Below are 17,447 nucleotides of genomic sequence, written 5' to 3'. Positions count from 1 at the left end.
TCCTATAACAGGGTTTGGCAAACTTTTCGGTCCGGGAGCCACATTGACTTTAAAAATTTGACAGGCGGGCCGGGTCATCACAAGATACGATACATATAAAAAACTGCATCCGTTTACAGTACATATGAAACATAAACAGAAAAAAAGGACTAAAGTATGAACATACTCATCACTCATCTGGGATTTATGGGGTGCTTTCTTGGTTTTCATCAGACTAAAGGTCTGTTCACACACATGTAGAGCCAAATAACACCAGAATCCTCTGTGCCATCTTCTGGATGTTTGGAAATTTGGCTGCATTTAATGAAGCCTAAAACTCAGATACTTTCAGGGAGTTGAACTTGTCACATTGGAGATCAATCAGTTCCAACTGCAACTCCTGTGGAACCGTTTCCGGGTCTTGTGAGAAAGGACATGACACCAGCTGTCAATTTTTCCAAAATCACAAAACCGACGGCTGAATTGCTCATGCAGTTCATCCAATGATTTCCTGTATTTTATCACATGCGGGGGCCTCTTTTAACGCAACCAGTGTGGGGAAATGAGCAAATGAAAAATAATACCGCTTGGTTTTGAAGGCAGAAGGTTTGCTTGCATTTCATGCACAAACTGTTTTTTCTCTTGTAGCTTCGCATTCAGCTTGTTCATGTGTGTCAGGATGTCCACAGTAACAGTTAAATGTTCAGAAATGTGTCAGTATTCTCAAGTAGCTCCCACACACATTTACATACTTTTACTAGGCTAGTGCGCCATCTATCGAGGAAATGAGGGTATTGGATTGGATTGGATAACTTTATTCATCTCGTATTCGGGAAATTTCATTGTGACTGTAGCAGAGGGTGATTAGACAGAACAACAAAGCAAAAGCACAAAGTACAAAGCAAATCAAAGTAAATGGGATCATTAAGAATCACCAAATCAGATCATTAAGACCGAAAAGCAGCAAAAACACAAAATGAGCAAGGTGACTGTAGCAGAGGGTGATTAGACAGAACAACAAAGCAAAAGCATAAAGCAAATCAAAGTAAATGGGATCATTAAGAATCACCAAATCAGATCATTAAGACCGAAAAGCAGCAAAAACACAAAATGAGCAAGAGTGGACGGAGCTACTGCCGCCGTCTGCCACTTGAACGGCGCCATCTTGGTTGCGGTATCTAAAACGGATACAGACTCAAAAAGACGTTGTAAAGTTGGACAAAAACTGGAATCACACACAGGAAGTCTTCCACAAGATGGGGAACTTCTGCAGACTGTGACCGAGGTAGAGAATATGCAGAGTCACTCTTCCAAGCTTATCCGCACAGTTCCTCAGTAGTCTGGGGCTGAAGACAACAGCAGCAGAGCAGGACTCCGCTTCCGGCCTGGTAAGTGTCGACAGCTCTTCCATCTTATCCCATGATGGAATGGTTGGTCAGAAGCGTTGCTTCTTCTCCCGGCACTTTTGTCCAGCTCCGAATTTCCAGTAGGATTGAGGTGTTGCTCCTTCTGCTGCGTATTGTAACAGCTAGTCCCATGTGTGTGACAGCGTAGGCATGGCTGATGGTTCCAAAAAAGAAGTGGCAGAAAGAAGCCAGGCTAACAGAACAAAGAAAGTTGTAAAAACTTTAAAGTAAAAAGTATAATGTACAAAGTAAAGTAAAAAGGAATGTATTAAGAAATATTAAAATGTAATTTAAAAAAAGATAGAAGGGCTGTAAAACACGAAAAACAAATAAGAGTGGACAGAGCTACTGCCACTGCCTTCCGCGTGACGGCGCTATCTTGGGGAAAAAAATATATATATCATAGTTTGGACAACGTCGGCGGGCCGGATTAAAAGGCCTAATGGGCCGTATATGGCCAGCGGGCCGTAGTTTGCCTATCTCTGTCTTATAATGACCTTATAGGCACCAACGCCCTTTGAGCAGTTCTGTCTACACAAGGTGGAGTCTATAAGTATACTCATCCCGCCACTATTCTAAGTCACTCTATGTACAAGTTTACTCTGAAAATAAATGACTGCTGCCATTTCTAGCTGTGTGTGTGAATGCTATAAATTGCACTAATGAGAATTTAAAAAAAAGTTTGTTTCAGTTTTTGACATTGAAAGCACCTGCCCTATGTGCTGTGCAATAAAGCCCCCAAGAAAAGGGCCTCCAGACGCTGATTGGGTTCTTCCTACAGTTTTTCAACATCTCACTCAATTTATTAATTAATCATTTGTTACTGTTATTAGCGTCTAATTTCTTTAATAGCTCCCAAACTATATGACGTATTGACACCAAATTTACAGAAAAGACAGCTGTTTACCTTCTGTTTATCCAACTTCTTTTAGTTTTTCAACATCACACTCAATTTATTAATTATTAATTTATTACTGAAATTAGCACCTAATTTATTCAATAGCTCCCAACATATTTGACGTAATGACACGAAATTTGTAGAAAATAAAGATGATTATCTTGTGCTCATCGAAAATGTTTCAGTTTTTCAACATCACTCTCAATTGATTAATTATTATTTTATTACTGTAATTAGCACCTAATTTCTTCAATAGCTCCTAAACCATTTGGCGTATTGACACCAAATTTACAGAAAAAAATAGGTGATTACTTTTTGTTACGCTAACTCATTTTAGTTTTTCAACAACACACTCCATTTATTAATTATCAATTTTTGACTGTTATTAGCACCTAATTTCTTCAATAGCTCTCAAGCCATTTGACGCCTTGACACCAAATTTACATAGAAGATAGGTCATTACATTGTGTTTATCGAACACTTTTTAGTTTTTCAACGGCACACCATTTATTAATTATTAATTTGTTACTGTTATTAGGACCTATTTTGTTGAATAGCTCCCAGGCCATTTGACCCATTGAGCCCAAATCAACACAAGTGATGGCTAATTACCCCATGTTTATTGTAGACCTTTTAGTTTTTCAACGACACACTCCATTTATTAATTACGCTGTGCGAGAACTGCCTGGCGATGTCATCGTTGGGATTATTATTATTATTATATTATTATTATTTCCTTCAATGGATAGAAAAAAATCAATAGCGCAATTTTATTTTATTTATTCAAAGATTGACGTTAATTTGTCAATATAGCATCTTTACATTCAATGAAATTACAATTCGAATGAGGGAGTTGAAATCCACTGCCCGAATCGCTCGATTGGAATTTGGCGGTGACGTCTCGTCTTATTTCTCTCAGTTCATGCGCGCTCCCGTCATTTTCTACCTCTTTGCCATAAAACCTTAAGGTACAAGGCAACCGAAATTGAAGCGCGGCTCACTTGTCTTCGAAAAGAGAAACAGTGGCTCACTTGACCGCAGTGACTTGGGTCAACGAGACATAGGTGGGCGACACACGAGGAAGTAGACTGAGACACATCGGGGATGCAACAAGAGGGGAAAGCAATGGAAAGTCACAAAACAAATTACACAGAGGGTGGAAAAAACAAGAGTAAATCAACACAAAACTCTAAAAGAGCACAAAACTAACAAATAGTGCCCTAAAAGAATTCAAGTTAGACTAAATGATTAAAAGGCGACTTGAATGTAAGAAATATTTCTTGCGATTTAAAAAAAAAAAAAAATTACACGATGAGTTCTTGTCACGGGCAAATAAATCTTGATCTCGCAGTCTGGCCATGAAGAGAACATACACGTGAACAGATTTTATTATGAGAGACGATGTCAGTGAGATTTGTGCCAGCAGGTGGCAATAGAAGGCCGTACAAGAGGGGAGCGTTCACTTAATGAAATAATGGGGTCGATTTTTTTGTAGTGGTGTGTGAATCCTTTATTATTATTTATTAGAAGTATTCATTTATTCACTCATGCATTTCCCCTTCCCCGTATCCCCCCTTACAAATAGAACAATATATTAGCAGTTTTGCATTAGAATGATTTTTCTCCTTTTGTTTTCAGGTATTAATGGATTGGATTGGATTGGACTGGATAACACCAAAGTATTGTATTTTCATCACTGATAAATTTAATTGGAGGATTTACTTTAATTTTCTGCATGTTTGATAGGATTATTCTTTTTGCAAGATTATTCAAAAAGTGTGTCATATTTGGTATCTGGGGCATATTAAAGGACACAAAATTAAAATTATCTGTAATAAATTAAATGCAATTTTCTAATATATGTAATTTTGTATGCAGGACACAAGTTGTAAAAAACCTATCAAAATTTATACTTTCATGTCAGAAATAAAGAGTGTAGTGAAAAAAAGGCTGCTCAGATTGTGTTGTATTGTAACTTTTTTTAAATTGACAACTACATAAAATAGAATGGCATGTAATTAGGCATTAAAAAACATTTCCACAGGAACGTGAGAATGGACCGCAAACAGTAAAAAAATAATAATATGAAAATGTGTCTTTCATGTCTCAACATTTTTACTGTACCATAACAAAAATGTTTTTCAATTGCCTGCATTAATTTTATTTTCCACACTGGTAGAGTTTGTTTTCCACAGGTTTTCAGTAAATCTCATAACACAAAACTCACTTTCTAATATTGCAATTAAATAATCTGTAAATACAAATGAAGACAACATATTCACCTATTATTATTCCTGGGTGATTTTAAGAGCAAGGTTGTAGGTTGAAAATATTATAGGTTAACTTCTGTGGGCAGCTGTGACATTTTTAATCAATCAAACGCAGTGGAAATGCAACAGTAATTTGGACAAACACTGTTCGCCGAACAGTACCTAAAAATGTTGAGTTATGCTTGCTTTCAAACTGTATTTTACATTAAAGGTAAACAGTAAAACTAAAGTTTAATTAAATACCGTACATTATAAAACGCAAAATACACTTTGCATCTGCCGTTGACAAGTGAAAAGAAATGAGTGTCAGGTTCGCCATTAGACATTCCGAAATTCACGCACAAATAAAGAGGAAAATATAGACTTCTGGAATTTTCAATTGCAAGAAGAATGACCATTGAGACAGCTTCCCAACTTCGTTCTGACTTTACAGGTCTTTTCTGTTGTTTTATGACATTCGGGGGCCCTGTTTACATGGATGTCTCAACGTTAAGGGGAGGGGCTGAAAACACAAGTGATGTCTGAGCGTGCATGCGCGTTAATACGTGTCGTCAAAACAGATACGGCCCGAAGCGTCAGGAACCTTTGTGGAGCGTCTGTGGTGGATGCAGGTGCAGTTCCCAGACCAGATTGCCACCACTGCAAGGCGTTCTGGCTCCCTTTTGTTTTGTCCGTTCCCAGCAGTCCAAAGCATTTTGGCTTCTCGTTTCCCCATGTTTTCAGAAGCAAAGCTTTTACTTCGTTGCAAGCAAGTATGATGTTAATAATGATGAGCAAAGAAGTTTAATAGTAAGGCCAAACGTATTCTTCGTTGCAAGCAAATGTATAACAATAAGAAATAAAATCCTTACAACGAGCAACTGTATTTACCTCCAAATGGTCACTCTCATATCATAGACAAGGACTACACAATGCTCACAGCCATTGCTCTAAAGCTTATTCTTCATTGCAAACAATAATGATAATACTGTGCTCATAACTAAGGATGAGCAAAGCATTCTTTAATAGCAAGGCCAAACTTATACTTTGTTGCAGGCAAATGTATAATAAAATGAAATAAAAACCCTGACAGTAAAGTTCTTCTACTACTCTTCCACAAACAGTGTTTCTTTGCTTCTGGGTGGCCAATGTCTGCCCACCATTAGGCAGTACTTTTAAGATGTATTGCATTATTGAAATACATTTTTATATTTTTATATTGTTGTGATTTTTCTTTTCGTTTATTTTATTTATCAATATATATATTACATTTGTTGTTATTACACTAAATTGTAAAAAGAAGGAAACAAATCTCCAAGGTTTCTACATTATCCCTGAAGGAGCATTAATTTTCTGTTTTTATTTGTGCACCTTCCCAAAAAGCCCCTAATTTGGTAGTCACAGCTGTTTTTTTAAACATTACTTGCATCTCTGAACCTATGATATTTTTCTGTTTATTATATTTTAATACCTTTATCTATTAGTGACGTTTTATGTATGGGGAGTGTTGTTTAGAAGACAGTCTAATTCAAATGTATACTCATATTTCCTTAGTATGTGAATATAAATGTAAAAAATCTTTATTTTTAGTTTTTTTTAAATTGAAGTTTCATGTAAACTATCACAAACTTAAAATATTAAGTAAAACAAAAGTCATTTATTCATTTTTTTTTAGATGGATTACCTTACTCCATATATTGTTCCCGGTATTTCCATAATTGCAAATCTGAGCCTCGTACAAAAATAGAACCATGCATTTTAATTATGATCAAATAAAATATCAAAATAAAAATGATAATAGTAATAATAATAATGATAATAATGATAATAATAATAAAAATAATAATAAAAATAATGATAATAATGATAATAATGATAATAATGATAATAATAATAATGATAATAATGATAATAATGATAATAATGATAATAATGATAATAATGATAATAATGATAATAATGATAATAATGATAATAATGATAATAATGATAATAATGATAATAATGATAATAATTGTAATAATGATAATAATGATAATAATGATAATAATGATAATAATGATAATAATGATAATAATGATAATAATGATAATAATGATAATAATGATAATAATGATAATAATGATAATAATGATAATAATGATAATAATGATAATAATGATAATAATGATAATAATGATAATAATGATAATAATGATAATAATGATAATAATGATAATAATGATAATAATGATAATAATATGAAAATGATGACAATGATGGCAATAATGGAAAATTTTAGTAAAAATGACCTCATTCATTTCCCTTTGCCCTGCAATACCGCTCATCACCCTCAATTTAAAGACTGCTCTCTTTTGTTGAATAATAATATGTTCTTAATGTTTAAAGTAAATTTAAAAATAAATTTTCACCTTCAATTTTGTCTTTTTTCTTATATTTCAATCCCCAGGTTTGATAAATTACATTGTGTGTCAAATTTTAGTATCCATTCTGGCCCGCAAGTCAAAAAGCCGGCAGCGGGCCGGATTAAAAAGCCGTATATGGGGCGAGCGCGCGAATCCCGCGATGGCAAAACGTCCGTTCGGCCAACCGTCTGGTCGGCGAAACGTACGTTCGGCGAAACGTACGTTCGGCGAAACGTACGTTCGGCCAAACGTCCGGTCGGCGAAACGTCCGTTCGGCCAAACGTCCGGTTGGCGAAACGTCTGTTCGGCCAAACGTCCGGTCGGCGAAACGTCCGTTCGGCAAACAATCTGTCGGCGAAACGTCTTTCGGCGAATCGTCCGGTCACGCAATGATGGCAATGATGACAATGATGGCAATGATGGCAATGATGGCAATGATGGCAATGATGGCAATGATGGCAATGATGGCAATGATGGCAATGCTGGTGATAGATCTGTAATACAACTTCAGGAATAGGCACAGAAAGAGTGAGGTCAATTTAAAGGAAATAGGTTTATTACCGGACTGCAAGATGGAGAGCTCTAACAGTGTTGAACCGCTCAGCGTGGTGTCCTTTGCAACTCTCCCTGAATGAACAGTGGGTCAGTCTTTATATAGGAAAACAGGGTAATATTTCTAAGACAGCGATGTAGGACAAAGTTTATGTAAACAAAACTTTAGGCTGATATGGTTAGACATTTGCAGGGCTAAATTGTATGCAAACACGATGTTTTTATAGCTCACACAAACTTCCGCAGCCTATCTTACATTGGGCGATGCCATCAAACAATTGCAAACCAAGTTTGCCACATCGCACAATACAAGCAAACAATTGCAAACCGAGTTTGCCACATCGCACAATACAAGCAAACAAATGCAAGGCCAGCTAGTTAGCCTATCTTACATTCCACGATCTTAACAAACAATTGTAAAGCAAATTTGGCCACATGGCGTGACATGAAGAAACAATTATTAAGTCTATCCCACAATTCCCTCCTGTTGTGAGTATAAAAACATCGGAATTTTGTCCGTTAGCGACGCTACTTTTAAACGAAATTCTTCACGAATTACTTCAAACTGGAGTTTAGACCGACTAGAAAGAGACGAAAACCCTCACGCAGTTGAGGGTTTTCCTCCCTTGACTTCCCGCTTGGGAGATTGTCTGGTGTCTCAGAATAGGAAAGACATATTAATTAGTGTCAGACAGTAGCACAACATCAGAGTCAGATTGGGATATGGATTGTTGCATGTGTATACAAGTTAGCATTAGCTGGGTTTCAACAATCATGGTACGTTCAACTGTGGCATTAATGGTACGTTTGATCAAAGCTTAGAAGCAGCGTAAACAACAGGTTAGGATAACAAGGACGAGAGCAATAACAGTTACAAACGGTATTAGGGCTTTCAAAAGAATCTGTGTCCATGAGCCTGAGAGGAACCAGTCAAGCTATCCTCGTTGTGGAATCGAATCTTTGGTCATAGCGTCCTGTATGTTCTTCATAGTTTGTAGGGCATCATGGACTGAGTAGGACGCGTTGGCAGGGATGAAGGTGCAGCATGAGTCTCCTACCATGGCACACACCTCCCTGCTGGGCGGTTATTCTGTCAAGAGCAAGGGGGTTCTGGATAATCATTTGGGTCATGGCGGTTATTTGGGCTTCTCGGCCTTGTTGTAGTCGGATTGATGCGTTGACATAGGCTTGGAATCTGTAGTCGATGGTTTCCAGACGTAGGGTGTTCTTTGCTGTTCCTACCCAAGGGAACAGACCTATCAGGATTTTGGAGGAGACTGACCAGTGTTTGTGTTCAAGGGGGACATCTGAGCCCCACACTGGATCATGGGGGCGGAAATTGAAGCTCCGGCGTTGACGTGGGTTGGCGTCGACTGTGGGGATTGACTCTGTTGTAAGGATGTATGTGTGATCGGAGACAGATGTAGGGACACATAGGCCAGTTGAATTGGCGGGGATGATCATATACACTCGCCATCTGCAGAGCCACCATACTTGGTCCAGTACTGTCGATGATTGGGAAGAGACTTCTCTGATCTCGGCGCACCTGGTGACGTGAACTTGGTCTAAAGGGGTCTTGCGATCTGGTCCACGGAATTTTCTTTAAACATACGCTGGTTACAACTTGCAAGGAAAATCACTCCCGATTCGTCTTCATCCAGGAGGATTCTGAAAAACGGTATCCTCCTCTGTCCATTTTGTCGTGCCATACTCAAAACATTTAATGTAATCTGATTCAAAACAATTGCATAAGCTAACCGAATAACACCTTTAAGGTCAAAAAACAACTGCCACAACAATCTCGAAACCAAAAACACCTGCGTAAGAATTTGCACAAGTAAGCATACAATGTGACCCGAGTGGATCAGAAACCAAAACAAACTGTGTAAGAATTTGCAGAATAAGCTTTATAAGGTAAACAATGCAGCCATATTTTTAAACAATAATGCGATTATCGCCATCTGCCAGAGTCCAAGACAAAGCAATTTTGAGTCCCTTGTAGATCAACATCCTCGGCCGGGAACAAGGTGTTCTGTTCAGTCAATAGTCCTGAAAACAATTAACTGGCCTCGAAAGCAGCTGTGGGGGAAAGTGTCCTCGTGCTTACTTAGTCCCAACATAAAGCACAAATTAATTTATAGCTTTATTACCTATTACAATGCTTAATGAACATATAGAAACATCCCAGAATAAACCCAACATTCCCCCATTTTTATTATATGTTTGTTATTCATTTTATGGCAAATACAAAAGAGAGGGATATGTCCGTTGGCTGCTTTAATTTTGCCCGCATAGTCACTACTCGTTCGGCTGCTCTGAAAAAGAAAGAACAAAATCATTTTCGCCCAATTCGTTCTCGGAATTACCATGCTCCTGGAATTCACTGCTCCCCTCAGTACGTTTCATCAGCAGAGGATATAATTCATGCAATTTAGATTTTGTAGGGAAAATTGCAGTGGGTATAAGTCGTCTTAGCAAGGAGCGTAAGCAGGGGATAAGACAACACCCACATAATGTCAAAGTCGTAGCAAAAATGGCTACTGAAAATACAACAGATAGGGCCAAACCTTTGTATGTACAAAGGCCTTACCCCACCAATCTGTCAAGCGGATAATTCTACTCCAGGTTGCTTTTTTATATTGCAGTTTAGGGTCTGCAGGCCATCGTTGGCCCTGGTGAGGGACCCAGTGGGGGACGTGTTGTTGAGTGCAACATTTTCAAACATTGCATATGCCCCCTGCTCCTTCAAGAAGCATTTCAACCGCTATGCGATCCTGGAACGCCATCAGACTAGTGGCTGCCAGTTGTTCCTTTATCGCCACAAATCCCTGTTCAGCATAATTTCCAAGTTTTTGGACATTGTAATGCAGGTAATTTATCCGATCAACATTTTTGTTTGGAGTCATTAAAAGAAAAATAGACTCCCAACCTGCTGCGACCTGATTAGCCAACTTATACTCATCTGGTACGCCCCGGGGGATGCCAATCGCATCAATGTATGTTGGATCTCCCTCTCTCCATGCCGCTCGACGCCATCGGGAGGGAACCACCATCATACTGGATTTCTGAGCAGCCAATTGTATCTCCTCCACCGTAGAGGGAAAACCAGACACTGGTAAGAGCAGTGAGACCAAGGCACAAAGTCCTGCTGCGTTTCGGCAGGAGTCGTATAATTTGTTTCCACCACACCACCACCATAGGTCAGAACGTGGTATCAGGGGTGCAGTCTGTTTTAGGACGTGGGCACACCACGTCTCATTTATCGCCTCCAGCTTCAGACCATGCCCTGTAAGGTTTAAGCAGGTAAAATGATCAAAGGCAACATGTGTTGAAAAGTTAGCTTTGTCCTTTGCTGCTCTTGGAAAAGGGAAAACATTATTCAATTTCTCACACTTTGGCTTACATCTTCTTTTATCATTATCTCCTTTACACAATCAGGGGTAATTTGCGCGGGTACTACTCTTAAGAGAGGTCGGGTTTGATTTATAATGGCTGGATTTTCAACAATAACCAATTATTTCTTACCGCCTCCCGTTTGGGAAATCCCTGTTGCGGAAAATCCGGGTGTTTTCATCTCTGACGGTTTTCCATAGACATAGTCATTGTTGTTGAGACACAAATGTACAACTTGTAAAAAGGGTCTTCTCCACCTACCCATGGACTTAGGAAAAACGTCAGACAAGGATCTTTTCCACAAGTTAATTTGTCAGTCTGAATAATGATTTGTAATCCCCCCACCGTATGGGTTAATTTTATCAAAGGCCTGATGTTTTTTTGCGCACGCGTGTGTCATCCAAGCTTGCCAATCTTGACCAGTTTCTGCAACAAGGTTTCCCCAATCTCTGTTTAGGACTGTTATGAACCACACATATTCTCTATAAAATCCATATGTATCCTTTGAAATGGATATGTAGCTTTTGGGAATTGCCTGTGTTTTGGCTGTATATTTGCATATAGATTGAATCCATAAGTTTTGTAGCGCCTACTAATCTCCCCCTTTTTGAGGCATGGAATTTCCCATGACTCAAAATGGCAGCCCTCCTAGATAATTCTCTTTTTAGCCCCCCAGGTTCCCAAATTTCCCATTGCAGAAATCAAAAATTTCATTTGGCGAAATTCTTTTTCCTTCTTTTTGTTTCTGTCCTACTCTGCCACCGCCGTCCTCGAAAGGCTTATCAGCGATTTCAGAAATCAAATTTCTAAATCCTTTTCCACCTTGATATTAGATTGACGGTTATATTAGGGGCCCTAATGATAGATCATATCTTGGTAGCCAGCCAATTAAAAACACAAAAGACAGACACTCATCCACGCTCGCACTCATAATCAGGGAATTTAGAGTGTTCAACCAGTCATCCATAATTTTGGTTTGTTGGAGTAAAACTGGAGTACCCGGAGAAAACCTATGAATTCTTGAGGACACCAGGAATACTCCACACTCCGGAACATCTGGATCCACCCCGCTTTCATTAGTAGATCCTCGAACCGCAAGGTAGATGCGTTAATCACTAGTCAATTTGGGTCGTTCACTAGTCAATTTGGGTTGTTCACTCATACCTCAGTGACCCGTAAATTTTCACCACAGGTGTAAATCACCATCCCCAGTGGGGCTTCTTGGTAGTTCACCCAATCTTGCTGCCCCGTCAGCAATAATCATTCCTGAAGGAACTAGGTAATTAATGTATTAGATTCGCGTGCCACACATCTAAAAATAGAAATTTGTTCTGGAAGTTCAATTGCCACCACTCATCGCCCCAGTCAGTCAGCATGTGGACTGCCATGCGAGTGGCTGTGATTAACTATCTATTCGCCAATAATGCAATAACGGAAAAGTTGTGACACATTGAAATACACACACCCCCTTAAGTATTTTAACCGTTTGTAAAAACTTTACCTCCATGTTCTGCATTAAGTTACACCCCCTTTCAATGCTATCAAATTTTGCCCATTCTAGACAACCCATCTACTTAAAGCATTACTCAAAGGTTGATATTTTATAATTTGGAGATGCTATTTTTTGAAACATAGACATCATTTCATCACTTGTTTCACACCATGAAAGGCCCCACCAGAATTTGGGCATCCAGTGCCAAAATAGAGCCTATTTCCAAATTTCTCATGAATTTGTTGTTGTTATTCCCCAAATATCTCAAAATTCATGTGCCAACGCATTATGTCAAAACCCAAAGCAACAAACATAATCTGCCAGATTTTGGAACTTGGAGAATTGTTCCTTTCCCCCTTATCTAAGCTTGTTATTGTCAATTGTTATCACTGTAACATTTAGGTGTATTAACCCCATAATTGCAATGCTGTAAGTTTTGGCTAAAGTTCTCTTAATTTGTATGCAATAGACATCAACGTCAATTGGTTATATCAATTGATCAATGCTTATCCAATCCTTAATATCCTAATAGTCATCAATATGACCTATGCCAAAGCATATTTCCCCCCTCCAGGACAAACAGGGATTGTCTTCTCTGCACTTTAAATACACTCCATGTTTCTCAGTCCCAGGGAAATTATGCCTATCCTACATAAATTATTTTATCTACCCCAGCCAGGTACAATTTACCTAATAATTTGGACGAATGCCATGAATTTTCTCGTGCCATTTCTTCATTGTTAATTTCATGTATGATCTCTTTAACAACCAAATAACTCTTAATACCTAAGATATAATTTGCAAATCACATCATACCATGTTTACTTAAGATAAGAGCTATTTCCTATAGCTCTCTGTTACCACAATAAAAATCTACAATAATTAAATTAGAGAAATAAACATTTTACTAGGTATTCCTAATTACAATTTTCAATGTTTAATAAAGGACCCACAAATTGTCACCAATATGCCATAATATTGAACATTTTCCAATCCCTTTTTTTCTTTAACCAGTCAATCTCCGATATTAAAGTATTTTGAACAATTCAACCATTCAAAAACAGTATTAATTTTCTTTTATCCTCCAAAACTATCAATCTTTAATTACGAGCACTTTGAACCCCACAAATTGGTTTAAAAAAAATGGCTATCTTGCTCTATTCCCAATTCCAAAGCTTTTACCAACTCAATCTTTGCCAAACAGATTTTCAGACATTCCTGATTAAATCCCAAAAATAAATGCGAAGACAATCGCGGAACCCTGCATCCCTTGCAGACCATGTTTTGCTCTTATTCTGAAATGTTTAACGGAAACGCGCCCTTAGCCGCTAACTGTGACCTTCACGCTTGCTGCGACAGCAGCATTCTTATTTTATAGAAATTCCTAAGCGCTCTCTTTTTCTTTTTGCGCACAATGCTTCGCCTCCTGTGCACAATTATAACGCTTTTTAGAGAAGACTAAATTAATTCCTCTCCCAATATCCAACTATATCACAATATTTTGCCAAGACCCCATAATCACAATATGCTGCAAGCATAACTATATCATAGTGTTACACCCTGCATTTAATCTTGAAACACGGGGGGGAATAATTACAACAGTGAGACGTTGTTGTTTCCTCAATCCAACTTTTTACTGTAATAATCAACACAAAAACCCATAACATACAATTACACCCATATATATATATATATATATATATATATATATATATATATATATATATATATATATATATATAATCAACACTTTAGAACAAACAGCATACCTTGAAACCGTGTGCGGTCGATTGGTCGCCGGTCTTGTGGTCACCGGTCTTTTGGTCGCGGTCTTTAGGTCGCCCGGAAGTTTGGTCGTCATCTTTTGGGTCGCCGGTCTTTTTTCTCGCCTTTTGGTCGCCTGATCGGCTGCTGCCATCTACTGTCGATTTATTAAAAAGCAAATTCACAGATGGTGTTTTTATTGAAGCAGTCCAATGAACCTTCATTCTCTCTGGGAGTACTTGCAATGTTGAAATACTTTAGATTAGATGGTCATTTTTATCAAACAAATAAAATTATTAGTATACTTTTAGTTAGACAGTATTCAGATCAAGACTCTAAATACTGTTGAAACGATCTAAATACTGTTGAAACGATCTAAATACTGTTGAAACGATCTAAATACTGTTGAAACGATCTAAATATCTAATATCAAAACATCAATAAGAGCACTCATTTAACACATCAATAAGAGCACTCATTTAACACATCGGCTGCTGCCATTGACTGTCATAGGCGTCCAATGAACCTTGATTCTCTCTGGGAGAACTTGCAATGTTGAAATACTTTAGATTAGATGGTCATTTTTATCAAACAAATAAAAGTATTAGTATACTTTTAGCCCGGAACTTTGACATTATAATAAAAGGCAATAAGTAAAATTAATTTATTAAAAAGAAGACAAAGCAAATTCACAGATGGTGTTTTTATTGAAGCAGTAAAACTTAAAAATTCTAGCAGTAAAACTTACAAATTCTGTACAAAAATTACGGTGCGGCGAACAATCCGGCCCGGAAAGGGGATTTTGATGCCGTGCACGGTCTTTCCAGATATTGAACCGCAGCGTCCAGATTCACGCTCCGGTATCTTGACATCCGGCTCGAAGGACCAAATGATGGATTATTTATTAATACAATTTTAATCAACATGGAGACATCTTTAAACATACACTGGTTACAACTTGCAAGGAAAATCACTCCCGTTTCGTCTTCATCCAAGAGGATTCTGAAAAACGGTATCCTCCTCTGTCCATTTTGTCGCGCCATACTCAAAATATTTAATGTAATCTGATTCAAAACAATTGCATAAGCTAACCGAATAACACCTTTAAGGTAAAAAAAAACTGCCACAACAATCTTGAAACCAAAAACACCTGCGTAAGAATTTGCACAAGTAAGCATACAATGTGACCAGAGCGGATCAGAAACCAAAACAAACTGTGTAAGAATTTGCAAAATAAGCTTTATAAGGTAAACAATGCAGCCGTATTTTTAAACAATAATGCAATTATCGCCATCTGCCAGAGTCCCAGTCAAAGCAATTTATGAGTCCCTTGTAGATCAACATCCTCGGCCTGGAACAAGGTGTTCGGTTCAGTCAATAGTCCTGAAAACAATTAACTGGCCTCAAAAGCAGCTGTGGGGGAAAGTGTCCTCGTGCTTACTTGGTCCCAACATAAAGCAAAAATTCATTTATAGCTTTATTACCTATTAAAATGCTTAATGAACATATAGAAACATCCCAGAATAAACCCAACAGATAACAGTCTGTTCGATTGTTGCACCGGACATATGTTGCGGGATTGACTGTAGCTGCTTATGGCACCGCGGCCATGGTATGTAGGCGGTCAAACTTTGCCGGACAGGATTCTTTCGGATTACCCAGGATACAGTTGTAGGTGTGGTTGGCGAGTTCTTTGTTCTGGAGGTTGGCCCATAGCTGTGGTTGGGCTACGGCAGTGGGCATGAGGGAACAGACATAACAACTCTCATTGGTTGTGGCGCGGGCTGTGAGTGCGGCGTATCTGTACCAACTGTTCCTCATCATCGGGTGGTAGTCGTTTTCTTTTTGGGTTTGGACATGGGCGAGGATTGGATGTGTCTCCTCAGGCTTAGGTTTCCTGCCGGACGGATTTCGAGTAGGCGTGTCGCTGATGGTCTTACGAAGGGGTTCACACCAATCACTTTGGGGACCATGGCTGGACTAGTATTGCAGATGGTGATAGCAAAGATGGGGTCTTTTCCTGGTCGGTCTGGTCAGAGGTCTAGGTCAATGCAGCCTATTTGGTGGATATTGGTCGTGAGCTCCAACACTCGTTCATTAGCTTTGACGGTGGTGGCCAACTTGGTAAAGTTAGCGGTCATGGTGGTAGCTTCTTTGGAAAGGGGCCATGTGATGGTTTGATAGCCTGTGTGGAGGGGGACCTGGTCCCAGGTGTCTGGCCAGACTCCTCGGATCCTGGGAGCTTGTAGGTACCAATAATAATAATTGGAGTCGGTCCCATGTATCGTCATGTTAGTAAGCTGTAGGGTGATCAACGGGACTTGGACGACGATGGGTGTCTTATTTAACGGATTGCAGATCTGGAGGGGCCCTGATCGTTTCCGGAACCAGCTAGTGGGGAATTCTACTCCAGTGGGAGTGTACCAAGGTTCCGGTAGGTTCCCCCATGTGGTGGAGCACAGAGCGGTGATGATGATGACTAACCACTTCATTCTTGTACTTGTTTACAGTGGGAATGATGTATCCAGGTGTCTCTTCCTTCGATTTTGACGGCGGTGGGGGTGGCCAAAATCACACGTTGAGATCCGTCCCAATGTGGAGAGGACCAGCACTTTCTTTTTATCACCTTGACGAGTATCAGGTCTCCTGGGGACAGGACCTCCTGTGTGGGAGACAGAGAAGATGTCGGCAGATCATTTGCATTTATCACAGTTCTTTCTTGGAACATTTTGCATAACCACTGAGTGAGAGAATCCGCTTCTCCTCTCTCCTCCACCACCAGTCTGAGTCTGAGTCTTACTGTTTCATTGGTTCTTTCAACGAGTCCAGCACTTTGGGGGCGGCAGGCACAATAATACCTCAGGTCGATTCCAAGATGCCGTCCCATAGCTTGCATCACGCGGCTCACGAAGCGAGCACCATCATCACTCCAAATGACTGGTGAAATTCCATGGCTTGGAATGATCCTTTTGCATATGTTTTTTGCGACTGCCCTGGCGTCAGCTTTTGGGTGGGCATATCTCAACCCACTTGGTCGATGACTACCAGACAGTACCTGTATATGCCACCTTGGTTCAGCTCGATGAAATCCATGTTCAGAACCTCGAAGGGATGTGTCCTTTTCTGCGCTTGGGTCGTTCATTGCCTTGAAAGTTGTGTCTACAGCAGGTGAGACAGTTTCTGCAATTTTTTTAAGTTGGTTTGGAGACCTCTGGGAACATGCATTGTTTGTTGTACTATACCGATCACCCCCTTGGAGACATGGCTCCTCCCATGGCTCAATTCGGCAATCACTTCAAACAATGATCG

This window comes from Stigmatopora argus, chromosome 14 (genome assembly GCF_051989625.1).
Source record: "Stigmatopora argus isolate UIUO_Sarg chromosome 14, RoL_Sarg_1.0, whole genome shotgun sequence".
Lineage (NCBI taxonomy): Eukaryota > Metazoa > Chordata > Actinopteri > Syngnathiformes > Syngnathidae > Stigmatopora > Stigmatopora argus.
Note: the sequence above shows the minus strand (reverse complement) of the source record.